Source organism: Channa argus, unplaced genomic scaffold (genome assembly GCF_033026475.1).
Source record: "Channa argus isolate prfri unplaced genomic scaffold, Channa argus male v1.0 Contig087, whole genome shotgun sequence".
In the NCBI taxonomy this organism is placed as follows: Eukaryota; Metazoa; Chordata; class Actinopteri; order Anabantiformes; family Channidae; genus Channa; species Channa argus.
This window is the reverse complement of record NW_027125306.1, coordinates 54,657-82,409: the sequence shown is the minus strand read 5'-3', so window position 1 is coordinate 82,409 and position 27,753 is coordinate 54,657. Positions and strand designations below refer to the sequence as shown.

General features: G+C 45.0%; 7 non-coding genes across 7 annotated transcripts; all 7 read right to left on the bottom strand.

Annotated features, from left to right (window-relative positions):
* Positions 1–1,906: 1,906 nt before the first annotated feature.
* On the bottom strand, positions 1,907–1,978 carry trnad-guc (transfer RNA aspartic acid (anticodon GUC)). Its single transcript has one exon. It is a non-coding gene; the product is annotated as a tRNA-Asp (tRNA).
* A 4,454-nt stretch (positions 1,979–6,432) lies between these two features.
* On the bottom strand, positions 6,433–6,505 carry trnaf-gaa (transfer RNA phenylalanine (anticodon GAA)). Its single transcript has one exon. It is a non-coding gene; the product is annotated as a tRNA-Phe (tRNA).
* Positions 6,506–6,616: 111 nt separating this feature from the next.
* Positions 6,617–6,688, bottom strand: trnad-guc (transfer RNA aspartic acid (anticodon GUC)). The gene has a single exon. It is a non-coding gene; the product is annotated as a tRNA-Asp (tRNA).
* An 8,284-nt stretch (positions 6,689–14,972) lies between these two features.
* trnaf-gaa (transfer RNA phenylalanine (anticodon GAA)) lies at positions 14,973–15,045 on the bottom strand. The gene has a single exon. It is a non-coding gene; the product is annotated as a tRNA-Phe (tRNA).
* Positions 15,046–15,156: 111 nt separating this feature from the next.
* On the bottom strand, positions 15,157–15,228 carry trnad-guc (transfer RNA aspartic acid (anticodon GUC)). Its single transcript has one exon. It is a non-coding gene; the product is annotated as a tRNA-Asp (tRNA).
* A 4,454-nt stretch (positions 15,229–19,682) lies between these two features.
* trnaf-gaa (transfer RNA phenylalanine (anticodon GAA)) lies at positions 19,683–19,755 on the bottom strand. Its single transcript has one exon. It is a non-coding gene; the product is annotated as a tRNA-Phe (tRNA).
* A 111-nt stretch (positions 19,756–19,866) lies between these two features.
* On the bottom strand, positions 19,867–19,938 carry trnad-guc (transfer RNA aspartic acid (anticodon GUC)). Its single transcript has one exon. It is a non-coding gene; the product is annotated as a tRNA-Asp (tRNA).
* Positions 19,939–27,753: the final 7,815 nt, after the last annotated feature.

Sequence of the window (27,753 nt, the reverse complement as noted above, 5' to 3'; positions counted from 1 at the left end):
AATTAGAAAGGCAACACTTTTGGTTTTAGTACTACAAAGTTCGATAAAGATCCTTTCATCCCAAAACCCCTGAGGAGTAAACTTCCACGACCGTGGTATTCTTCTTGCTGGGAAGCTACGCTCTGAAGTAGCTCGTCAAAGTCGCCGATTTCTGTGGTTTAGCGGTTATCAAGTTCGCCTCACACGTGAAAGGTCCCTGGCCTGAAACCAGGAAGAAACACAATTGTTGTTATTTTAAGATGACATTCACACTCAAGCTGTGTCAGTGGGTTGACTGAGTTCTTACACATGCTTGCAATGGTCGTCGTTCAATTTCAGTTTTGAGTTACCTGTTGAGGAGTTCCTTTCCTGCAATTGCATGCCCTCTTCTTGGTGCACGCGATATGGCAAACAGCATGTGCAAATTGGTCAAAGAAATCGAAAAGGGTTATGCGAGACTACAGAAGAACGTTAAGAACCAATTTCTAAACAGCCTCACTTTGGACAAAGCCACCACATACTATTAATCGAAATAGAGACTTTCTCCCATGAAAAATAGCTGCACTTGCAGCAGCAGCCCTAGGATGTCAATTACAAAAGGCGGAGATACTGTCCACTATACTAACGAGGACTGGAACAGCACTGCCCCCGGCCATGCCCCTGGTGTAGTTACGCCGTTCTGATGCCATTACTTTTACTCGCTCAAGGTTGGACAAAAATGAATCAATTGTCAAATTACGCTCCTACGTTCTCCGTCAATCTGCATTTGAAAAGGAACGTTACCTACGGGCCTGAATGTGAAAACGTGCTTTTGCCTGTTAGATCTTTTGCAGTCACTCCAGAGTAGTCGCCGAAAAAAGGCTGTGTCTTTGACAGAGCGGACGATTACTGGCTAAAGTTGCAATGGTCGTTATTCAATTTCAGTTTTGAGTACCTGTTGAGGAGTTCCTTTCCTGCAATTGGATGCCCTATTCTTGATGCACGCAATATGGCAAACAGCATGTGCAAAATTGGTCAAAGAAATCGAAAAGGGCAAGCAGCAAGTGCAAATTGGTCAAAGAAATCGAAAAGGGTTATGCGAGATTACAGAAGAAAGTTAAGAACCAATTTCTAAACAGCCTCAGCTTGGACAAAGCCACAACATACTATTAATTGAAATAGAGACTTTCTCCCATGAAAAATAGCTGCACTTGCAGCAGCAGCCCTAGGATGTCCATTACAACAGGCGGAGATACTGTCCACCATACTAATGAGGACTGGAACAGCACTGGCCCCGGCCATGCCCCTGGTGTAGTTACGCCGTTCTGATGCCATTAGTTTTACTCGCACAAGGTTGGATAAAAATGCATCACTTGTCAAATTACGCCCCTACGTTCTCCGGCAATCTGCATTTGAAAAGGAACGTTACCTACGGGCCTGAATGTGAAAGCCTGCTTTTGCCTACGCTCTGAAGTAGCCCGTCAAAGTCGCCGGTATCTGTGGTGTAGCGGTTATCAAGTTCGCCTCACACGTGAAAGGTCCCTAGCCTGAAATCAGGCAGAAACACAATTGTTGTTATTTTAAGATGACATTCACACTCAAGCTGTGTCAGTGGGTTGACTAAGTTCTTCCACATGCTTGCTCCGTAAAACAACCTGAAATCACAGAATGGCACACATAGAGACTACCTTCCGAACCGTCTTAAGTACAAAAACAAAAGTTTAGGGGCCTCTTGGCATCGTAAGCCGGACAGAGGTGGTGTAATGCCGAAACCCGGGATCAAACCAGGGACCTTCAGATCTTCAGTCTAACGCTCTCCCAATTGAGCTATTTCGGCACAACAACCGATGACTTCTTCTGGCCATCATTTGCAAATGCAAGCCTCCTCAACCAAGCCAAAGACGTATTGTGGGAAATTTCAACTGTCCGGGACAAAGGCAAAAAGACTCTCCCCGTCGGGGAATCGAACCCCGGTCTTCCGCGTGACAGGCGGAGATACTGTCCACTATACTAACGAGGACTGGAAAAGCACTGCTCGTTTGCAGTCTCGCCAGAGTAGTCGCTGGACAAAGGCTGTGTGCCTTTGACTGAGCGGACCATTACTGGCTAAAGTTGCAATGGTCGTCGTTCAATTTCAGTTTTGAGTACCTGTTGAGGAGTTCCTTTCCTGCAATTGCATGCCCTCTTCTTGGTGCACGCGATATGGCAAACAGCATGTGCAAATTGGTCAAAGAAATCGAAAAGGGCAAGCAGCAAGTGCAAATTGGTCAAAGAAATCGAAAAGGGTTATGCGAGACTACAGAAGAAAGTTAAGAAGCAATTTCTAAACAGCCTCAGTTTGGACAAAGCCACCACATACTATTAATCGAAATAGAGACTTTCTCCCATGAAAAATAGCTGCACTTGCAGCAGCAGCCCTAGGATGTCAATTACAACAGGCGGAGATCCTGTCCACTATACTAACGAGGACTGGAACAGCACTGCCCCCGGCCATGCCCCTGGTGTAGTTACGCCGTTCTGATGCCATTACTTTTACTCGCTCAAGGTTGGACAAAAATGAATCAATTGTCAAATTACGCTCCTACGTTCTCCGTCAATCTGCATTTGAAAAGGAACGTTACCTACGGGCCTAAATATGAAAGCCTGCTTTTGCCTGTTAGATCTTTTGCAGTCACTCCAGAGTAGTCGCCGAAAAAAGGCTGTGTCTTTGACAGAGCGGACGATTACTGGCTAAAGTTGCAATGGTCGTTATTCAATTTCAGTTTTGAGTATCTGTTGACTACAATTGCGCGCCCTCTTCTTGTTGGACGCGATATGGCAAACAGCATGTGCAAATTGGTCAAAGAAATCAAAAAGGGTTTTGCGAGACTACAGAAGATTGTTAAGAACCAATTTCTAAACAGCCTTTGTTTCTCCCATGAAAAACAGCTGCACTGAAGAAGCAGCCCTAGGATGTCAATTACCACAGCTTCAATCCCCTCTCCACGCTACACTGGCTTAGCATTGGACCGATCAGCCTCCACATATGAGCATGGTCCCCATTAAGCTGACAAAGTACCTATTGTGCACTAAGATTTTGGAAAGCCCCTTAGAGTCGACCTTGCACGATAATGTGTCGCTTTGTGGTTAGATGCTACCCTCTGAAAGTAATACCCTACGTGGCTAAATTCTGTAGTGTAGTGGATATCACCTTGGCCTAACATGCATAAAGGTCCCTCGTTCGAAATCAGGCAGAAGCCCTTTTGCTATCCATTATCATGTGCACAGTCAGTCTGGGTGGATTGCCTTGTAAAAGGGGTTGTCTCAGCTCTAACAATTAGAAAGGCAACACTTTTGGTTTTAGTACTACAAAGTTCGATAAAGATCCTTTCATCCCAAAACCCCTGAGGAGTAAACTTCCACGACCGTGGTATTCTTCTTGCTGGGAAGCTACGCTCTGAAGTAGCTCGTCAAAGTCGCCGATTTCTGTGGTTTAGCGGTTATCAAGTTCGCCTCACACGTGAAAGGTCCCTGGCCTGAAACCAGGCAGAAACACAGTTGTTGTTATTTTAAGATGACATTCACACTCAAGCTGTGTCAGTGGGTTGACTAATGGTCGTCGTCGTTCAATTTCAGTTTTGAGTTACCTGTTGAGGAGTTCCTTTCCTGCAATTGCATGCCCTCTTCTTGGTGCACGCGATATGGCAAACAGCATGTGCAAATTGGTCAAAGAAATCGAAAAGGGTTATGCGAGACTACAGAAGAAAGTTAAGAACCAATTTCTAAACAGCTTCCGTTTGGACAAAGCCACCACATACTATTAATCGAAATAGAGACTTTCTCCAATGAAAAATAGCTGCACGTGCAGCAGCAGCCCTAGGATGTCAATTACAACAGGCGGAGATCCTGTACACTATACTAACGAGGACTGGAACAGCACTGGCCCCGGCCATGCCCCTGGTGTAGTTACGCTGTTCTGATGCCATTACTTTTAATCGCTCAAGGTTGGACAAAAATGCATCACTTGTCAAATTACGCTCCTACGTTCTCCGTCAATCTGCATTTATAAAGGAACGTTACCTACGGGCCTGAATGTGAAAACCTGCTTTTGCCTGTTAGATCTTTTGCAGTCACTCCAAAGTAGTCGCCGAAAAAAGGCTGTGTCTTTGACAGAGCGGACGATTACTGGCTAAAGTTGCAATGGTCGTTATTCAATTTCAGTTTTGAGTATCTGTTGACTACAATTGCGCGCCCTCTTCTTGTTGGACGCGATATGGCAAACAGCATGTGCAAATTGGTCAAAGAAATCAAAAAGGGTTTTGCGAGACTACAGAAGATTGTTAAGAACCAATTTCTAAACAGCCTTTGTTTCTCATATGAAAAACAGCTGCACTGAAGAAGCAGCCCTAGGATGTCAATTACCACAGCTTCAATCCCCTCTCCACGCTACACTGGCTTAGCATTGGACCGATCAGCCTCCACATATGAGCATGGTCCCCATTAAGCTGAGAAAGTACCTATTGTGCACTAGGATTTTGGAAAGCCCCTTAGAGTCGACCTTGCACGATAATGTGTTGCTTTGTGGTTAGATGCTACCCTCTGAAAGTAATACCCTACGTGGCTAAATTCTGTAGTGTAGTGGATATCACCTTGGCCTAACATGCATAAAGGTACCTCGTTCGAAATCAGGCAGAAACCCTTTTGCTATCCATTATCATGTGCACAGTCAGTCTGGGTGGATTGCCTTGTAAAAGGGGTTGTCTCAGCTCTAACAATTAGAAAGGCAACACTTTTGGTTTTAGTACTACAAAGTTCGATAAAGATCCTTTCATCCCAAAACCCCTGAGGAGTAAACTTCCACGACCGTGGTATTCTTCTTGCTGGGAAGCTACGCTCTGAAGTAGCTCGTCAAAGTCGCCGATTTCTGTGGTTTAGCGGTTATCAAGTTCGCCTCACACGTGAAAGGTCCCTGGCCTGAAACCAGGAAGAAACACAATTGTTGTTATTTTAAGATGACATTCACACTCAAGCTGTGTCAGTGGGTTGACTGAGTTCTTACACATGCTTGCAATGGTCGTCGTTCAATTTCAGTTTTGAGTTACCTGTTGAGGAGTTCCTTTCCTGCAATTGCATGCCCTCTTCTTGGTGCACGCGATATGGCAAACAGCATGTGCAAATTGGTCAAAGAAATCGAAAAGGGTTATGCGAGACTACAGAAGAACGTTAAGAACCAATTTCTAAACAGCCTCACTTTGGACAAAGCCACCACATACTATTAATCGAAATAGAGACTTTCTCCCATGAAAAATAGCTGCACTTGCAGCAGCAGCCCTAGGATGTCAATTACAAAAGGCGGAGATACTGTCCACTATACTAACGAGGACTGGAACAGCACTGCCCCCGGCCATGCCCCTGGTGTAGTTACGCCGTTCTGATGCCATTACTTTTACTCGCTCAAGGTTGGACAAAAATGAATCAATTGTCAAATTACGCTCCTACGTTCTCCGTCAATCTGCATTTGAAAAGGAACGTTACCTACGGGCCTGAATGTGAAAACCTGCTTTTGCCTGTTAGATCTTTTGCAGTCACTCCAGAGTAGTCGCCGAAAAAAGGCTGTGTCTTTGACAGAGCGGACGATTACTGGCTAAAGTTGCAATGGTCGTTATTCAATTTCAGTTTTGAGTACCTGTTGAGGAGTTCCTTTCCTGCAATTGGATGCCCTATTCTTGATGCACGCAATATGGCAAACAGCATGTGCAAAATTGGTCAAAGAAATCGAAAAGGGCAAGCAGCAAGTGCAAATTGGTCAAAGAAATCGAAAAGGGTTATGCGAGATTACAGAAGAAAGTTAAGAACCAATTTCTAAACAGCCTCAGCTTGGACAAAGCCACAACATACTATTAATTGAAATAGAGACTTTCTCCCATGAAAAATAGCTGCACTTGCAGCAGCAGCCCTAGGATGTCCATTACAACAGGCGGAGATACTGTCCACCATACTAATGAGGACTGGAACAGCACTGGCCCCGGCCATGCCCCTGGTGTAGTTACGCCGTTCTGATGCCATTAGTTTTACTCGCACAAGGTTGGATAAAAATGCATCACTTGTCAAATTACGCCCCTACGTTCTCCGGCAATCTGCATTTGAAAAGGAACGTTACCTACGGGCCTGAATGTGAAAGCCTGCTTTTGCCTACGCTCTGAAGTAGCCCGTCAAAGTCGCCGGTATCTGTGGTGTAGCGGTTATCAAGTTCGCCTCACACGTGAAAGGTCCCTAGCCTGAAATCAGGCAGAAACACAATTGTTGTTATTTTAAGATGACATTCACACTCAAGCTGTGTCAGTGGGTTGACTAAGTTCTTCCACATGCTTGCTCCGTAAAACAACCTGAAATCACAGAATGGCACACATAGAGACTACCTTCCGAACCGTCTTAAGTACAAAAACAAAAGTTTAGGGGCCTCTTGGCATCGTAAGCCGGACAGAGGTGGTGTAATGCCGAAACCCGGGATCGAACCAGGGACCTTCAGATCTTCAGTCTAACGCTCTCCCAATTGAGCTATTTCGGCACAACAACCGATGACTTCTTCTGGCCATCATTTGCAAATGCAAGCCTCCTCAACCAAGCCAAAGACGTATTGTGGGAAATTTCAACTGTCCGGGACAAAGGCAAAAAGACTCTCCCCGTCGGGGAATCGAACCCCGGTCTTCCGCGTGACAGGCGGAGATACTGTCCACTATACTAACGAGGACTGGAAAAGCACTGCTCGTTTGCAGTCTCGCCAGAGTAGTCGCTGGACAAAGGCTGTGTGCCTTTGACTGAGCGGACCATTACTGGCTAAAGTTGCAATGGTCGTCGTTCAATTTCAGTTTTGAGTACCTGTTGAGGAGTTCCTTTCCTGCAATTGCATGCCCTCTTCTTGGTGCACGCGATATGGCAAACAGCATGTGCAAATTGGTCAAAGAAATCGAAAAGGGCAAGCAGCAAGTGCAAATTGGTCAAAGAAATCGAAAAGGGTTATGCGAGACTACAGAAGAAAGTTAAGAACCAATTTCTAAACAGCCTCAGTTTGGACAAAGCCACCACATACTATTAATCGAAATAGAGACTTTCTCCCATGAAAAATAGCTGCACTTGCAGCAGCAGCCCTAGGATGTCAATTACAACAGGCGGAGATCCTGTCCACTATACTAACGAGGACTGGAACAGCACTGCCCCCGGCCATGCCCCTGGTGTAGTTACGCCGTTCTGATGCCATTACTTTTACTCGCTCAAGGTTGGACAAAAATGAATCAATTGTCAAATTACGCTCCTACGTTCTCCGTCAATCTGCATTTGAAAAGGAACGTTACCTACGGGCCTAAATATGAAAGCCTGCTTTTGCCTGTTAGATCTTTTGCAGTCACTCCAGAGTAGTCGCCGAAAAAAGGCTGTGTCTTTGACAGAGCGGACGATTACTGGCTAAAGTTGCAATGGTCGTTATTCAATTTCAGTTTTGAGTATCTGTTGACTACAATTGCGCGCCCTCTTCTTGTTGGACGCGATATGGCAAACAGCATGTGCAAATTGGTCAAAGAAATCAAAAAGGGTTTTGCGAGACTACAGAAGATTGTTAAGAACCAATTTCTAAACAGCCTTTGTTTCTCCCATGAAAAACAGCTGCACTGAAGAAGCAGCCCTAGGATGTCAATTACCACAGCTTCAATCCCCTCTCCACGCTACACTGGCTTAGCATTGGACCGATCAGCCTCCACATATGAGCATGGTCCCCATTAAGCTGACAAAGTACCTATTGTGCACTAGGATTTTGGAAAGCCCCTTAGAGTCGACCTTGCACGATAATGTGTCGCTTTGTGGTTAGATGCTACCCTCTGAAAGTAATACCCTACGTGGCTAAATTCTGTAGTGTAGTGGATATCACCTTGGCCTAACATGCATAAAGGTCCCTCGTTCGAAATCAGGCAGAAGCCCTTTTGCTATCCATTATCATGTGCACAGTCAGTCTGGGTGGATTGCCTTGTAAAAGGGGTTGTCTCAGCTCTAACAATTAGAAAGGCAACACTTTTGGTTTTAGTACTACAAAGTTCGATAAAGATCCTTTCATCCCAAAACCCCTGAGGAGTAAACTTCCACGACCGTGGTATTCTTCTTGCTGGGAAGCTACGCTCTGAAGTAGCTCGTCAAAGTCGCCGATTTCTGTGGTTTAGCGGTTATCAAGTTCGCCTCACACGTGAAAGGTCCCTGGCCTGAAACCAGGAAGAAACACAATTGTTGTTATTTTAAGATGACATTCACACTCAAGCTGTGTCAGTGGGTTGACTGAGTTCTTACACATGCTTGCAATGGTCGTCGTTCAATTTCAGTTTTGAGTTACCTGTTGAGGAGTTCCTTTCCTGCAATTGCATGCCCTCTTCTTGGTGCACGCGATATGGCAAACAGCATGTGCAAATTGGTCAAAGAAATCGAAAAGGGTTATGCGAGACTACAGAAGAACGTTAAGAACCAATTTCTAAACAGCCTCACTTTGGACAAAGCCACCACATACTATTAATCGAAATAGAGACTTTCTCCCATGAAAAATAGCTGCACTTGCAGCAGCAGCCCTAGGATGTCAATTACAAAAGGCGGAGATACTGTCCACTATACTAACGAGGACTGGAACAGCACTGCCCCCGGCCATGCCCCTGGTGTAGTTACGCCGTTCTGATGCCATTACTTTTACTCGCTCAAGGTTGGACAAAAATGAATCAATTGTCAAATTACGCTCCTACGTTCTCCGTCAATCTGCATTTGAAAAGGAACGTTACCTACGGGCCTGAATGTGAAAACCTGCTTTTGCCTGTTAGATCTTTTGCAGTCACTCCAGAGTAGTCGCCGAAAAAAGGCTGTGTCTTTGACAGAGCGGACGATTACTGGCTAAAGTTGCAATGGTCGTTATTCAATTTCAGTTTTGAGTAACTGTTGACTACAATTGCGCGCCCTCTTCTTGTTGGACGCGATATGGCAAACAGCATGTGCAAATTGGTCAAAGAAATCAAAAAGGGTTTTGCGAGACTACAGAAGATTGTTAAGAACCAATTTCTAAACAGCCTTTGTTTCTCCCATGAAAAACAGCTGCACTGAAGAAGCAGCCCTAGGATGTCAATTACCACAGCTTCAATCCCCTCTCCACGCTACACTGGCTTAGCATTGGACCGATCAGCCTCAACATATGAGCATGGTCCCCATTAAGCTGAGAAAGTACCTATTGTGCACTAGGATTTTGGAAAGCCCCTTAGAGTCGACCTTGCACGATAATGTGTCGCTTTGTGGTTAGATGCTACCCTCTGAAAGTAATGCCCTACGTGGCTAAATTCTGTAGTGTAGTGGATATCACCTTGGCCTAACATGCATAAAGGTCCCTCGTTCGAAATCAGGCAGAAACCCTTTTGCTATCCATTATCATGTGCACAGTCAGTCTGGGTGGATTGCCTTGTAAAAGGGGTTGTCTCAGCTCTAACAATTAGAAAGGCAACACTTTTGGTTTTAGTACTACAAAGTTCGATAAAGATCCTTTCATCCCAAAACCCCTGAGGAGTAAACTTCCACGACCGTGGTATTCTTCTTGCTGGGAAGCTACGCTCTGAAGTAGCTCGTCAAAGTCGCCGATTTCTGTGGTGTAGCGGTTATCAAGTTCGCCTCACACGTGAAAGGTCCCTGGCCTGAAACCAGGCAGAAACACAATTGTTGTTATTTAAAGATGACATTCACACTCAAGCTGTGTCAGTGGGTTGACTAAGTTCTTACACATGCTTGCAATGGTCGTCGTTCAATTTCAGTTTTGAGTTACCTGTGAAGGAGTTCCTTTCCTGCAATTGCATGCCCTCTTCTTGGTGCACGCGATATGGCAAACAGCATGTGCAAATTGGTCAAAGAAATTGAAAAGGGTTATGCGAGACTACAGAAGAAAGTTAAGAACCAATTTCTAAACAGCCTCAGTTTGGACAAAGCCACCACATACTATCAATCTGCATTTGAAAAGGAACGTTACCTACGGGCCTGAATATGAAAGCCTGCTTTTGCCTGTTAGATCTTTTGCAGTCACTCCAGAGTAGTCGCCGAAAAAAGGCTGTGTCTTTGACAGAGTGGACGATTACTGGCTAAAGTTGCAATGGTCGTTATTCAATTTCAGTTTTGAGTATCTGTTGACTACAATTTCACGCCCTCTTCTTGTTGGACGCGATATGGCAAACAGCATGTGCAAATTGGTCAAAGAAATCAAAAAGGGTTTTGCGAGACTACAGAAGATTGTTAAGAACCAATTTCTAAACAGCCTTTGTTTCTCCCATGAAAAACAGCTGCACTGAAGAAGCAGCCCTAGGATGTCAATTACCACAGCTTCAATCCCCTCTCCACGCTACACTGGCTTAGCATTGGACCGATCAGCCTCCACATATGAGCATGGTCCCCATTAAGCTGAGAAAGTACCTATTGTACACTAGGATTTTGGAAAGCCCCTTAGAGTCGACCTTGCACGATAATGTGTCGCTTTGTGGTTAGATGCTACCCTCTGAAAGTAATACCCTACGTGGCTAAATTCTGTAGTGTAGTGGATATCACCTTGGCCTAACATGCATAAAGGTCCCTCGTTCGAAATCAGGCAGAAACCCTTTTGCTATCCATTATCATGTGCACAGTCAGTCTGGGTGGATTGCCTTGTAAAAGGGGTTGTCTCAGCTCTAACAATTAGAAAGGCAACACTTTTGGTTTTAGTACTACAAAGTTCGATAAAGATCCTTTCATCCCAAAACCCCTGAGGAGTAAACTTCCACGACCGTGGTATTCTTCTTGCTGGGAAGCTACGCTCTGAAGTAGCTCGTCAAAGTCGCCGATTTCTGTGGTGTAGCGGTTATCAAGTTCGCCTCACACGTGAAAGGTCCCTGGCCTGAAACCAGGCAGAAACACAATTGTTGTTATTTAAAGATGACATTAACACTCAAGCTGTGTCAGTGGGTTGACTAATGGTCGTCGTCGTTCAATTTCAGTTTTGAGTTACCTGTTGAGGAGTTCCTTTCCTGCAATTGCATGCCCTCTTCTTGGTGCACGCGATATGGCAAACAGCATGTGCAAATTGGTCAAAGAAATCGAAAAGGGTTATGCGAGACTACAGAAGAAAATTAAGAACCAATTTCTAAACAGCTTCCGTTTGGACAAAGCCACCACATACTATTAATCGAAATAGAGACTTTCTCCAATGAAAAATAGCTGCACTTGCAGCAGCAGCCCTAGGATGTCAATTACAACAGGCGGAGATCCTGTACACTATACTAACGAGGACTGGAACAGCACTGGCACCGGCCATGCCCCTGGTGTAGTTACGCTGTTCTGATGCCATTACTTTTAATCGCTCAAGGTTGGACAAAAATGCATCACTTGTCAAATTACGCCCCTACGTTCTCCGGCAATCTGCATTTGAAAAGGAACGTTACCTACGGGCCTGAATGTGAAAGCCTGCTTTTGCCTACGCTCTGAAGTAGCTCGTCAAAGTCGCCGGTATCTGTGGTGTAGCGGTTATCAAGTTCGCCTCACACGTGAAAGGTCCCTGGCTTGAAATCAGGCAGAAACACAATTGTTGTTATTTTAAAATGACATTTACACTCAAGCTGTGTCAGTGGGTTGACTAAGTTCTTACACATGCTTGCTCCGTAAAACAACCTGAAATCACAGAATGGCACACATAGAGACTACCTTCCAAACCGTCTTAAGTACAAAAACAAAAGGTTAGGGGACTCTTGGCATCGTACGCAAGACAGAGGTGGTGTAATGCCAAAACCCAGGATCGAACCAGGGACCTTTAAATCTTCAGTCTAACGCTCTCCCAACTGAGCTATTTCGGCACAACAACCGATGACTTCTTATGGCCATCATTTGCAAATGCAAGCCTCCTCAACCAAGCCAAAGACGTATTGCGGGAAATTTCAACTGTCCAGGACAAAGGCAAAAAAACTCTCCCCGTCGGGGAATCGAACCCCGGTCTTCCACGTGACAGGCGGAGATACTGTCCACTATACTAACGAGGACTGGAAAAGCACTGCTCGTTTGCAGTCTCGCCAGAGTAGTCGCTGGACAAAGGCTGTGTGCCTTTGACTGAGCGGACCATTACTGGCTAAAGTTGCAATTGTCGTCGTTCAATTTCAGTTTTGAGTACCTGTTGAGAAGTTCCTTTCCTGCAATTGCATGCCCTCTTCTTGGTGCACGCGATATGGCAAACAGCATGTGCAAATTGGTCAAAGAAATCGAAAAGGGTTATGCGAGACTACAGAAGAAAGTTAAGAACCAATTTCTAAACAGCTTCCGTTTGGACAAAGCCACCACATACTATTAATCGAAATAGAGACTTTCTCCAATGAAAAATAGCTGCACGTGCAGCAGCAGCCCTAGGATGTCAATTACAACAGGCGGAGATCCTGTACACTATACTAACGAGGACTGGAACAGCACTGGCCCCGGCCATGCCCCTGGTGTAGTTACGCTGTTCTGATGCCATTACTTTTAATCGCTCAAGGTTGGACAAAAATGCATCACTTGTCAAATTACGCTCCTACGTTCTCCGTCAATCTGCATTTGAAAAGGAACGTTACCTACGGGCCTGAATGTGAAAACCTGCTTTTGCCTGTTAGATCTTTTGCAGTCACTCCAAAGTAGTCGCCGAAAAAAGGCTGTGTCTTTGACAGAGCGGACGATTACTGGCTAAAGTTGCAATGGTCGTTATTCAATTTCAGTTTTGAGTATCTGTTGACTACAATTGCGCGCCCTCTTCTTGTTGGACGCGATATGGCAAACAGCATGTGCAAATTGGTCAAAGAAATCAAAAAGGGTTTTGCGAGACTACAGAAGATTGTTAAGAACCAATTTCTAAACAGCCTTTGTTTCTCATATGAAAAACAGCTGCACTGAAGAAGCAGCCCTAGGATGTCAATTACCACAGCTTCAATCCCCTCTCCACGCTACACTGGCTTAGCATTGGACCGATCAGCCTCCACATATGAGCATGGTCCCCATTAAGCTGAGAAAGTACCTATTGTGCACTAGGATTTTGGAAAGCCCCTTAGAGTCGACCTTGCACGATAATGTGTTGCTTTGTGGTTAGATGCTACCCTCTGAAAGTAATACCCTACGTGGCTAAATTCTGTAGTGTAGTGGATATCACCTTGGCCTAACATGCATAAAGGTACCTCGTTCGAAATCAGGCAGAAACCCTTTTGCTATCCATTATCATGTGCACAGTCAGTCTGGGTGGATTGCCTTGTAAAAGGGGTTGTCTCAGCTCTAACAATTAGAAAGGCAACACTTTTGGTTTTAGTACTACAAAGTTCGATAAAGATCCTTTCATCCCAAAACCCCTGAGGAGTAAACTTCCACGACCGTGGTATTCTTCTTGCTGGGAAGCTACGCTCTGAAGTAGCTCGTCAAAGTCGCCGATTTCTGTGGTTTAGCGGTTATCAAGTTCGCCTCACACGTGAAAGGTCCCTGGCCTGAAACCAGGAAGAAACACAATTGTTGTTATTTTAAGATGACATTCACACTCAAGCTGTGTCAGTGGGTTGACTGAGTTCTTACACATGCTTGCAATGGTCGTCGTTCAATTTCAGTTTTGAGTTACCTGTTGAGGAGTTCCTTTCCTGCAATTGCATGCCCTCTTCTTGGTGCACGCGATATGGCAAACAGCATGTGCAAATTGGTCAAAGAAATCGAAAAGGGTTATGCGAGACTACAGAAGAACGTTAAGAACCAATTTCTAAACAGCCTCACTTTGGACAAAGCCACCACATACTATTAATCGAAATAGAGACTTTCTCCCATGAAAAATAGCTGCACTTGCAGCAGCAGCCCTAGGATGTCAATTACAAAAGGCGGAGATACTGTCCACTATACTAACGAGGACTGGAACAGCACTGCCCCCGGCCATGCCCCTGGTGTAGTTACGCCGTTCTGATGCCATTACTTTTACTCGCTCAAGGTTGGACAAAAATGAATCAATTGTCAAATTACGCTCCTACGTTCTCCGTCAATCTGCATTTGAAAAGGAACGTTACCTACGGGCCTGAATGTGAAAATCTGCTTTTGCCTGTTAGATCTTTTGCAGTCACTCCAGAGTAGTCGCCGAAAAAAGGCTGTGTCTTTGACAGAGCGGACGATTACTGGCTAAAGTTGCAATGGTCGTTATTCAATTTCAGTTTTGAGTACCTGTTGAGGAGTTCCTTTCCTGCAATTGGATGCCCTATTCTTGATGCACGCAATATGGCAAACAGCATGTGCAAAATTGGTCAAAGAAATCGAAAAGGGCAAGCAGCAAGTGCAAATTGGTCAAAGAAATCGAAAAGGGTTATGCGAGATTACAGAAGAAAGTTAAGAACCAATTTCTAAACAGCCTCAGCTTGGACAAAGCCACAACATACTATTAATTGAAATAGAGACTTTCTCCCATGAAAAATAGCTGCACTTGCAGCAGCAGCCCTAGGATGTCCATTACAACAGGCGGAGATACTGTCCACCATACTAATGAGGACTGGAACAGCACTGGCCCCGGCCATGCCCCTGGTGTAGTTACGCCGTTCTGATGCCATTAGTTTTACTCGCACAAGGTTGGATAAAAATGCATCACTTGTCAAATTACGCCCCTACGTTCTCCGGCAATCTGCATTTGAAAAGGAACGTTACCTACGGGCCTGAATGTGAAAGCCTGCTTTTGCCTACGCTCTGAAGTAGCCCGTCAAAGTCGCCGGTATCTGTGGTGTAGCGGTTATCAAGTTCGCCTCACACGTGAAAGGTCCCTAGCCTGAAATCAGGCAGAAACACAATTGTTGTTATTTTAAGATGACATTCACACTCAAGCTGTGTCAGTGGGTTGACTAAGTTCTTCCACATGCTTGCTCCGTAAAACAACCTGAAATCACAGAATGGCACACATAGAGACTACCTTCCGAACCGTCTTAAGTACAAAAACAAAAGTTTAGGGGCCTCTTGGCATCGTAAGCCGGACAGAGGTGGTGTAATGCCGAAACCCGGGATCGAACCAGGGACCTTCAGATCTTCAGTCTAACGCTCTCCCAATTGAGCTATTTCGGCACAACAACCGATGACTTCTTCTGGCCATCATTTGCAAATGCAAGCCTCCTCAACCAAGCCAAAGACGTATTGTGGGAAATTTCAACTGTCCGGGACAAAGGCAAAAAGACTCTCCCCGTCGGGGAATCGAACCCCGGTCTTCCGCGTGACAGGCGGAGATACTGTCCACTATACTAACGAGGACTGGAAAAGCACTGCTCGTTTGCAGTCTCGCCAGAGTAGTCGCTGGACAAAGGCTGTGTGCCTTTGACTGAGCGGACCATTACTGGCTAAAGTTGCAATGGTCGTCGTTCAATTTCAGTTTTGAGTACCTGTTGAGGAGTTCCTTTCCTGCAATTGCATGCCCTCTTCTTGGTGCACGCGATATGGCAAACAGCATGTGCAAATTGGTCAAAGAAATCGAAAAGGGCAAGCAGCAAGTGCAAATTGGTCAAAGAAATCGAAAAGGGTTATGCGAGACTACAGAAGAAAGTTAAGAACCAATTTCTAAACAGCCTCAGTTTGGACAAAGCCACCACATACTATTAATCGAAATAGAGACTTTCTCCCATGAAAAATAGCTGCACTTGCAGCAGCAGCCCTAGGATGTCAATTACAACAGGCGGAGATCCTGTCCACTATACTAACGAGGACTGGAACAGCACTGCCCCCGGCCATGCCCCTGGTGTAGTTACGCCGTTCTGATGCCATTACTTTTACTCGCTCAAGGTTGGACAAAAATGAATCAATTGTCAAATTACGCTCCTACGTTCTCCGTCAATCTGCATTTGAAAAGGAACGTTACCTACGGGCCTAAATATGAAAGCCTGCTTTTGCCTGTTAGATCTTTTGCAGTCACTCCAGAGTAGTCGCCGAAAAAAGGCTGTGTCTTTGACAGAGCGGACGATTACTGGCTAAAGTTGCAATGGTCGTTATTCAATTTCAGTTTTGAGTATCTGTTGACTACAATTGCGCGCCCTCTTCTTGTTGGACGCGATATGGCAAACAGCATGTGCAAATTGGTCAAAGAAATCAAAAAGGGTTTTGCGAGACTACAGAAGATTGTTAAGAACCAATTTCTAAACAGCCTTTGTTTCTCCCATGAAAAACAGCTGCACTGAAGAAGCAGCCCTAGGATGTCAATTACCACAGCTTCAATCCCCTCTCCACGCTACACTGGCTTAGCATTGGACCGATCAGCCTCCACATATGAGCATGGTCCCCATTAAGCTGACAAAGTACCTATTGTGCACTAGGATTTTGGAAAGCCCCTTAGAGTCGACCTTGCACGATAATGTGTCGCTTTGTGGTTAGATGCTACCCTCTGAAAGTAATACCCTACGTGGCTAAATTCTGTAGTGTAGTGGATATCACCTTGGCCTAACATGCATAAAGGTCCCTCGTTCGAAATCAGGCAGAAGCCCTTTTGCTATCCATTATCATGTGCACAGTCAGTCTGGGTGGATTGCCTTGTAAAAGGGGTTGTCTCAGCTCTAACAATTAGAAAGGCAACACTTTTGGTTTTAGTACTACAAAGTTCGATAAAGATCCTTTCATCCCAAAACCCCTGAGGAGTAAACTTCCACGACCGTGGTATTCTTCTTGCTGGGAAGCTACGCTCTGAAGTAGCTCGTCAAAGTCGCCGATTTCTGTGGTTTAGCGGTTATCAAGTTCGCCTCACACGTGAAAGGTCCCTGGCCTGAAACCAGGCAGAAACACAGTTGTTGTTATTTTAAGATGACATTCACACTCAAGCTGTGTCAGTGGGTTGACTAATGGTCGTCGTCGTTCAATTTCAGTTTTGAGTTACCTGTTGAGGAGTTCCTTTCCTGCAATTGCATGCCCTCTTCTTGGTGCACGCGATATGGCAAACAGCATGTGCAAATTGGTCAAAGAAATCGAAAAGGGTTATGCGAGACTACAGAAGAAAGTTAAGAACCAATTTCTAAACAGCTTCCGTTTGGACAAAGCCACCACATACTATTAATCGAAATAGAGACTTTCTCCAATGAAAAATAGCTGCACGTGCAGCAGCAGCCCTAGGATGTCAATTACAACAGGCGGAGATCCTGTACACTATACTAACGAGGACTGGAACAGCACTGGCCCCGGCCATGCCCCTGGTGTAGTTACGCTGTTCTGATGCCATTACTTTTAATCGCTCAAGGTTGGACAAAAATGCATCACTTGTCAAATTACGCTCCTACGTTCTCCGTCAATCTGCATTTATAAAGGAACGTTACCTACGGGCCTGAATGTGAAAACCTGCTTTTGCCTGTTAGATCTTTTGCAGTCACTCCAAAGTAGTCGCCGAAAAAAGGCTGTGTCTTTGACAGAGCGGACGATTACTGGCTAAAGTTGCAATGGTCGTTATTCAATTTCAGTTTTGAGTATCTGTTGACTACAATTGCGCGCCCTCTTCTTGTTGGACGCGATATGGCAAACAGCATGTGCAAATTGGTCAAAGAAATCAAAAAGGGTTTTGCGAGACTACAGAAGATTGTTAAGAACCAATTTCTAAACAGCCTTTGTTTCTCATATGAAAAACAGCTGCACTGAAGAAGCAGCCCTAGGATGTCAATTACCACAGCTTCAATCCCCTCTCCACGCTACACTGGCTTAGCATTGGACCGATCAGCCTCCACATATGAGCATGGTCCCCATTAAGCTGAGAAAGTACCTATTGTGCACTAGGATTTTGGAAAGCCCCTTAGAGTCGACCTTGCACGATAATGTGTTGCTTTGTGGTTAGATGCTACCCTCTGAAAGTAATACCCTACGTGGCTAAATTCTGTAGTGTAGTGGATATCACCTTGGCCTAACATGCATAAAGGTACCTCGTTCGAAATCAGGCAGAAACCCTTTTGCTATCCATTATCATGTGCACAGTCAGTCTGGGTGGATTGCCTTGTAAAAGGGGTTGTCTCAGCTCTAACAATTAGAAAGGCAACACTTTTGGTTTTAGTACTACAAAGTTCGATAAAGATCCTTTCATCCCAAAACCCCTGAGGAGTAAACTTCCACGACCGTGGTATTCTTCTTGCTGGGAAGCTACGCTCTGAAGTAGCTCGTCAAAGTCGCCGATTTCTGTGGTTTAGCGGTTATCAAGTTCGCCTCACACGTGAAAGGTCCCTGGCCTGAAACCAGGAAGAAACACAATTGTTGTTATTTTAAGATGACATTCACACTCAAGCTGTGTCAGTGGGTTGACTGAGTTCTTACACATGCTTGCAATGGTCGTCGTTCAATTTCAGTTTTGAGTTACCTGTTGAGGAGTTCCTTTCCTGCAATTGCATGCCCTCTTCTTGGTGCACGCGATATGGCAAACAGCATGTGCAAATTGGTCAAAGAAATCGAAAAGGGTTATGCGAGACTACAGAAGAACGTTAAGAACCAATTTCTAAACAGCCTCACTTTGGACAAAGCCACCACATACTATTAATCGAAATAGAGACTTTCTCCCATGAAAAATAGCTGCACTTGCAGCAGCAGCCCTAGGATGTCAATTACAAAAGGCGGAGATACTGTCCACTATACTAACGAGGACTGGAACAGCACTGCCCCCGGCCATGCCCCTGGTGTAGTTACGCCGTTCTGATGCCATTACTTTTACTCGCTCAAGGTTGGACAAAAATGAATCAATTGTCAAATTACGCTCCTACGTTCTCCGTCAATCTGCATTTGAAAAGGAACGTTACCTACGGACCTCAATGTGAAAACCTGCTTTTGCCTGTTAGATCTTTTGCAGTCACTCCAGAGTAGTCGCCGAAAAAAGGCTGTGTCTTTGACAGAGCGGACGATTACTGGCTAAAGTTGCAATGGTCGTTATTCAATTTCAGTTTTGAGTACCTGTTGAGGAGTTCCTTTCCTGCAATTGGATGCCCTATTCTTGATGCACGCAATATGGCAAACAGCATGTGCAAAATTGGTCAAAGAAATCGAAAAGGGCAAGCAGCAAGTGCAAATTGGTCAAAGAAATCGAAAAGGGTTATGCGAGATTACAGAAGAAAGTTAAGAACCAATTTCTAAACAGCCTCAGCTTGGACAAAGCCACAACATACTATTAATTGAAATAGAGACTTTCTCCCATGAAAAATAGCTGCACTTGCAGCAGCAGCCCTAGGATGTCCATTACAACAGGCGGAGATACTGTCCACCATACTAATGAGGACTGGAACAGCACTGGCCCCGGCCATGCCCCTGGTGTAGTTACGCCGTTCTGATGCCATTAGTTTTACTCGCACAAGGTTGGATAAAAATGCATCACTTGTCAAATTACGCCCCTACGTTCTCCGGCAATCTGCATTTGAAAAGGAACGTTACCTACGGGCCTGAATGTGAAAGCCTGCTTTTGCCTACGCTCTGAAGTAGCCCGTCAAAGTCGCCGGTATCTGTGGTGTAGCGGTTATCAAGTTCGCCTCACTCGTGAAAGGTCCCTAGCCTGAAATCAGGCAGAAACACAATTGTTGTTATTTTAAGATGACATTCACACTCAAGCTGTGTCAGTGGGTTGACTAAGTTCTTCCACATGCTTGCTCCGTAAAACAACCTGAAATCACAGAATGGCACACATAGAGACTACCTTCCGAACCGTCTTAAGTACAAAAACAAAAGTTTAGGGGCCTCTTGGCATCGTAAGCCGGACAGAGGTGGTGTAATGCCGAAACCCGGGATCGAACCAGGGACCTTCAGATCTTCAGTCTAACGCTCTCCCAATTGAGCTATTTCGGCACAACAACCGATGACTTCTTCTGGCCATCATTTGCAAATGCAAGCCTCCTCAACCAAGCCAAAGACGTATTGTGGGAAATTTCAACTGTCCGGGACAAAGGCAAAAAGACTCTCCCCGTCGGGGAATCGAACCCCGGTCTTCCGCGTGACAGGCGGAGATACTGTCCACTATACTAACGAGGACTGGAAAAGCACTGCTCGTTTGCAGTCTCGCCAGAGTAGTCGCTGGACAAAGGCTGTGTGCCTTTGACTGAGCGGACCATTACTGGCTAAAGTTGCAATGGTCGTCGTTCAATTTCAGTTTTGAGTACCTGTTGAGGAGTTCCTTTCCTGCAATTGCATGCCCTCTTCTTGGTGCACGCGATATGGCAAACAGCATGTGCAAATTGGTCAAAGAAATCGAAAAGGGCAAGCAGCAAGTGCAAATTGGTCAAAGAAATCGAAAAGGGTTATGCGAGACTACAGAAGAAAGTTAAGAACCAATTTCTAAACAGCCTCAGTTTGGACAAAGCCACCACATACTATTAATCGAAATAGAGACTTTCTCCCATGAAAAATAGCTGCACTTGCAGCAGCAGCCCTAGGATGTCAATTACAACAGGCGGAGATCCTGTCCACTATACTAACGAGGACTGGAACAGCACTGCCCCCGGCCATGCCCCTGGTGTAGTTACGCCGTTCTGATGCCATTACTTTTACTCGCTCAAGGTTGGACAAAAATGAATCAATTGTCAAATTACGCTCCTACGTTCTCCGTCAATCTGCATTTGAAAAGGAACGTTACCTACGGGCCTAAATATGAAAGCCTGCTTTTGCCTGTTAGATCTTTTGCAGTCACTCCAGAGTAGTCGCCGAAAAAAGGCTGTGTCTTTGACAGAGCGGACGATTACTGGCTAAAGTTGCAATGGTCGTTATTCAATTTCAGTTTTGAGTATCTGTTGACTACAATTGCGCGCCCTCTTCTTGTTGGACGCGATATGGCAAACAGCATGTGCAAATTGGTCAAAGAAATCAAAAAGGGTTTTGCGAGACTACAGAAGATTGTTAAGAACCAATTTCTAAACAGCATTTGTTTCTCCCATGAAAAACAGCTGCACTGAAGAAGCAGCCCTAGGATGTCAATTACCACAGCTTCAATCCCCTCTCCACGCTACACTGGCTTAGCATTGGACCGATCAGCCTCCACATATGAGCATGGTCCCCATTAAGCTGACAAAGTACCTATTGTGCACTAGGATTTTGGAAAGCCCCTTAGAGTCGACCTTGCACGATAATGTGTCGCTTTGTGGTTAGATGCTACCCTCTGAAAGTAATACCCTACGTGGCTAAATTCTGTAGTGTAGTGGATATCACCTTGGCCTAACATGCATAAAGGTCCCTCGTTCGAAATCAGGCAGAAACCCTTTTGCTATCCATTATCATGTGCACAGTCAGTCTGGGTGGATTGCCTTGTAAAAGGGGTTGTCTCAGCTCTAACAATTAGAAAGGCAACACTTTTGGTTTTAGTACTACAAAGTTCGATAAAGATCCTTTCATCCCAAAACCCCTGAGGAGTAAACTTCCACGACCGTGGTATTCTTCTTGCTGGGAAGCTACGCTCTGAAGTAGCTCGTCAAAGTCGCCGATTTCTGTGGTTTAGCGGTTATCAAGTTCGCCTCACACGTGAAAGGTCCCTGGCCTGAAACCAGGAAGAAACACAATTGTTGTTATTTTAAGATGACATTCACACTCAAGCTGTGTCAGTGGGTTGACTGAGTTCTTACACATGCTTGCAATGGTCGTCGTTCAATTTCAGTTTTGAGTTACCTGTTGAGGAGTTCCTTTCCTGCAATTGCATGCCCTCTTCTTGGTGCACGCGATATGGCAAACAGCATGTGCAAATTGGTCAAAGAAATCGAAAAGGGTTATGCGAGACTACAGAAGAACGTTAAGAACCAATTTCTAAACAGCCTCACTTTGGACAAAGCCACCACATACTATTAATCGAAATAGAGACTTTCTCCCATGAAAAATAGCTGCACTTGCAGCAGCAGCCCTAGGATGTCAATTACAAAAGGCGGAGATACTGTCCACTATACTAACGAGGACTGGAACAGCACTGCCCCCGGCCATGCCCCTGGTGTAGTTACGCCGTTCTGATGCCATTACTTTTACTCGCTCAAGGTTGGACAAAAATGAATCAATTGTCAAATTACGCTCCTACGTTCTCCGTCAATCTGCATTTGAAAAGGAACGTTACCTACGGGCCTGAATGTGAAAACCTGCTTTTGCCTGTTAGATCTTTTGCAGTCACTCCAGAGTAGTCGCCGAAAAAAGGCTGTGTCTTTGACAGAGCGGACGATTACTGGCTAAAGTTGCAATGGTCGTTATTCAATTTCAGTTTTGAGTAACTGTTGACTACAATTGCGCGCCCTCTTCTTGTTGGACGCGATATGGCAAACAGCATGTGCAAATTGGTCAAAGAAATCAAAAAGGGTTTTGCGAGACTACAGAAGATTGTTAAGAACCAATTTCTAAACAGCCTTTGTTTCTCCCATGAAAAACAGCTGCACTGAAGAAGCAGCCCTAGGATGTCAATTACCACAGCTTCAATCCCCTCTCCACGCTACACTGGCTTAGCATTGGACCGATCAGCCTCAACATATGAGCATGGTCCCCATTAAGCTGAGAAAGTACCTATTGTGCACTAGGATTTTGGAAAGCCCCTTAGAGTCGACCTTGCACGATAATGTGTCGCTTTGTGGTTAGATGCTACCCTCTGAAAGTAATGCCCTACGTGGCTAAATTCTGTAGTGTAGTGGATATCACCTTGGCCTAACATGCATAAAGGTCCCTCGTTCGAAATCAGGCAGAAACCCTTTTGCTATCCATTATCATGTGCACAGTCAGTCTGGGTGGATTGCCTTGTAAAAGGGGTTGTCTCAGCTCTAACAATTAGAAAGGCAACACTTTTGGTTTTAGTACTACAAAGTTCGATAAAGATCCTTTCATCCCAAAACCCCTGAGGAGTAAACTTCCACGACCGTGGTATTCTTCTTGCTGGGAAGCTACGCTCTGAAGTAGCTCGTCAAAGTCGCCGATTTCTGTGGTGTAGCGGTTATCAAGTTCGCCTCACACGTGAAAGGTCCCTGGCCTGAAACCAGGCAGAAACACAATTGTTGTTATTTAAAGATGACATTCACACTCAAGCTGTGTCAGTGGGTTGACTAAGTTCTTACACATGCTTGCAATGGTCGTCGTTCAATTTCAGTTTTGAGTTACCTGTGAAGGAGTTCCTTTCCTGCAATTGCATGCCCTCTTCTTGGTGCACGCGATATGGCAAACAGCATGTGCAAATTGGTCAAAGAAATTGAAAAGGGTTATGCGAGACTACAGAAGAAAGTTAAGAACCAATTTCTAAACAGCCTCAGTTTGGACAAAGCCACCACATACTATCAATCTGCATTTGAAAAGGAACGTTACCTACGGGCCTGAATATGAAAGCCTGCTTTTGCCTGTTAGATCTTTTGCAGTCACTCCAGAGTAGTCGCCGAAAAAAGGCTGTGTCTTTGACAGAGTGGACGATTACTGGCTAAAGTTGCAATGGTCGTTATTCAATTTCAGTTTTGAGTATCTGTTGACTACAATTTCACGCCCTCTTCTTGTTGGACGCGATATGGCAAACAGCATGTGCAAATTGGTCAAAGAAATCAAAAAGGGTTTTGCGAGACTACAGAAGATTGTTAAGAACCAATTTCTAAACAGCCTTTGTTTCTCCCATGAAAAACAGCTGCACTGAAGAAGCAGCCCTAGGATGTCAATTACCACAGCTTCAATCCCCTCTCCACGCTACACTGGCTTAGCATTGGACCGATCAGCCTCCACATATGAGCATGGTCCCCATTAAGCTGAGAAAGTACCTATTGTACACTAGGATTTTGGAAAGCCCCTTAGAGTCGACCTTGCACGATAATGTGTCGCTTTGTGGTTAGATGCTACCCTCTGAAAGTAATACCCTACGTGGCTAAATTCTGTAGTGTAGTGGATATCACCTTGGCCTAACATGCATAAAGGTCCCTCGTTCGAAATCAGGCAGAAACCCTTTTGCTATCCATTATCATGTGCACAGTCAGTCTGGGTGGATTGCCTTGTAAAAGGGGTTGTCTCAGCTCTAACAATTAGAAAGGCAACACTTTTGGTTTTAGTACTACAAAGTTCGATAAAGATCCTTTCATCCCAAAACCCCTGAGGAGTAAACTTCCACGACCGTGGTATTCTTCTTGCTGGGAAGCTACGCTCTGAAGTAGCTCGTCAAAGTCGCCGATTTCTGTGGTGTAGCGGTTATCAAGTTCGCCTCACACGTGAAAGGTCCCTGGCCTGAAACCAGGCAGAAACACAATTGTTGTTATTTAAAGATGACATTAACACTCAAGCTGTGTCAGTGGGTTGACTAATGGTCGTCGTCGTTCAATTTCAGTTTTGAGTTACCTGTTGAGGAGTTCCTTTCCTGCAATTGCATGCCCTCTTCTTGGTGCACGCGATATGGCAAACAGCATGTGCAAATTGGTCAAAGAAATCGAAAAGGGTTATGCGAGACTACAGAAGAAAATTAAGAACCAATTTCTAAACAGCTTCCGTTTGGACAAAGCCACCACATACTATTAATCGAAATAGAGACTTTCTCCAATGAAAAATAGCTGCACTTGCAGCAGCAGCCCTAGGATGTCAATTACAACAGGCGGAGATCCTGTACACTATACTAACGAGGACTGGAACAGCACTGGCACCGGCCATGCCCCTGGTGTAGTTACGCTGTTCTGATGCCATTACTTTTAATCGCTCAAGGTTGGACAAAAATGCATCACTTGTCAAATTACGCCCCTACGTTCTCCGGCAATCTGCATTTGAAAAGGAACGTTACCTACGGGCCTGAATGTGAAAGCCTGCTTTTGCCTACGCTCTGAAGTAGCTCGTCAAAGTCGCCGGTATCTGTGGTGTAGCGGTTATCAAGTTCGCCTCACACGTGAAAGGTCCCTGGCTTGAAATCAGGCAGAAACACAATTGTTGTTATTTTAAAATGACATTTACACTCAAGCTGTGTCAGTGGGTTGACTAAGTTCTTACACATGCTTGCTCCGTAAAACAACCTGAAATCACAGAATGGCACACATAGAGACTACCTTCCAAACCGTCTTAAGTACAAAAACAAAAGGTTAGGGGACTCTTGGCATCGTACGCAAGACAGAGGTGGTGTAATGCCAAAACCCAGGATCGAACCAGGGACCTTTAAATCTTCAGTCTAACGCTCTCCCAACTGAGCTATTTCGGCACAACAACCGATGACTTCTTATGGCCATCATTTGCAAATGCAAGCCTCCTCAACCAAGCCAAAGACGTATTGCGGGAAATTTCAACTGTCCAGGACAAAGGCAAAAAAACTCTCCCCGTCGGGGAATCGAACCCCGGTCTTCCACGTGACAGGCGGAGATACTGTCCACTATACTAACGAGGACTGGAAAAGCACTGCTCGTTTGCAGTCTCGCCAGAGTAGTCGCTGGACAAAGGCTGTGTGCCTTTGACTGAGCGGACCATTACTGGCTAAAGTTGCAATTGTCGTCGTTCAATTTCAGTTTTGAGTACCTGTTGAGAAGTTCCTTTCCTGCAATTGCATGCCCTCTTCTTGGTGCACGCGATATGGCAAACAGCATGTGCAAATTGGTCAAAGAAATCGAAAAGGGTTATGCGAGACTACAGAAGAAAGTTAAGAACCAATTTCTAAACAGCTTCCGTTTGGACAAAGCCACCACATACTATTAATCGAAATAGAGACTTTCTCCAATGAAAAATAGCTGCACGTGCAGCAGCAGCCCTAGGATGTCAATTACAACAGGCGGAGATCCTGTACACTATACTAACGAGGACTGGAACAGCACTGCCCCCGGCCATGCCCCTGGTGTAGTTACGCTGTTCTGATGCCATTACTTTTAATCGCTCAAGGTTGGACAAAAATGCATCACTTGTCAAATTACGCTCCTACGTTCTCCGTCAATCTGCATTTGAAAAGGAACGTTACCTACGGGCCTGAATGTGAAAACCTGCTTTTGCCTGTTAGATCTTTTGCAGTCACTCCAAAGTAGTCGCCGAAAAAAGGCTGTGTCTTTGACAGAGCGGACGATTACTGGCTAAAGTTGCAATGGTCGTTATTCAATTTCAGTTTTGAGTATCTGTTGACTACAATTGCGCGCCCTCTTCTTGTTGGACGCGATATGGCAAACAGCATGTGCAAATTGGTCAAAGAAATCAAAAAGGGTTTTGCGAGACTACAGAAGATTGTTAAGAACCAATTTCTAAACAGCCTTTGTTTCTCATATGAAAAACAGCTGCACTGAAGAAGCAGCCCTAGGATGTCAATTACCACAGCTTCAATCCCCTCTCCACGCTACACTGGCTTAGCATTGGACCGATCAGCCTCCACATATGAGCATGGTCCCCATTAAGCTGAGAAAGTACCTATTGTGCACTAGGATTTTGGAAAGCCCCTTAGAGTCGACCTTGCACGATAATGTGTTGCTTTGTGGTTAGATGCTACCCTCTGAAAGTAATACCCTACGTGGCTAAATTCTGTAGTGTAGTGGATATCACCTTGGCCTAACATGCATAAAGGTACCTCGTTCGAAATCAGGCAGAAACCCTTTTGCTATCCATTATCATGTGCACAGTCAGTCTGGGTGGATTGCCTTGTAAAAGGGGTTGTCTCAGCTCTAACAATTAGAAAGGCAACACTTTTGGTTTTAGTACTACAAAGTTCGATAAAGATCCTTTCATCCCAAAACCCCTGAGGAGTAAACTTCCACGACCGTGGTATTCTTCTTGCTGGGAAGCTACGCTCTGAAGTAGCTCGTCAAAGTCGCCGATTTCTGTGGTTTAGCGGTTATCAAGTTCGCCTCACACGTGAAAGGTCCCTGGCCTGAAACCAGGAAGAAACACAATTGTTGTTATTTTAAGATGACATTCACACTCAAGCTGTGTCAGTGGGTTGACTGAGTTCTTACACATGCTTGCAATGGTCGTCGTTCAATTTCAGTTTTGAGTTACCTGTTGAGGAGTTCCTTTCCTGCAATTGCATGCCCTCTTCTTGGTGCACGCGATATGGCAAACAGCATGTGCAAATTGGTCAAAGAAATCGAAAAGGGTTATGCGAGACTACAGAAGAACGTTAAGAACCAATTTCTAAACAGCCTCACTTTGGACAAAGCCACCACATACTATTAATCGAAATAGAGACTTTCTCCCATGAAAAATAGCTGCACTTGCAGCAGCAGCCCTAGGATGTCAATTACATAAGGCGGAGATACTGTCCACTATACTAACGAGGACTGGAACAGCACTGCCCCCGGCCATGCCCCTGGTGTAGTTACGCCGTTCTGATGCCATTACTTTTACTCGCTCAAGGTTGGACAAAAATGAATCAATTGTCAAATTACGCTCCTACGTTCTCCGTCAATCTGCATTTGAAAAGGAACGTTACCTACGGGCCTGAATGTGAAAATCTGCTTTTGCCTGTTAGATCTTTTGCAGTCACTCCAGAGTAGTCGCCGAAAAAAGGCTGTGTCTTTGACAGAGCGGACGATTACTGGCTAAAGTTGCAATGGTCGTTATTCAATTTCAGTTTTGAGTACCTGTTGAGGAGTTCCTTTCCTGCAATTGGATGCCCTATTCTTGATGCACGCAATATGGCAAACAGCATGTGCAAAATTGGTCAAAGAAATCGAAAAGGGCAAGCAGCAAGTGCAAATTGGTCAAAGAAATCGAAAAGGGTTATGCGAGATTACAGAAGAAAGTTAAGAACCAATTTCTAAACAGCCTCAGCTTGGACAAAGCCACAACATACTATTAATTGAAATAGAGACTTTCTCCCATGAAAAATAGCTGCACTTGCAGCAGCAGCCCTAGGATGTCCATTACAACAGGCGGAGATACTGTCCACCATACTAATGAGGACTGGAACAGCACTGGCCC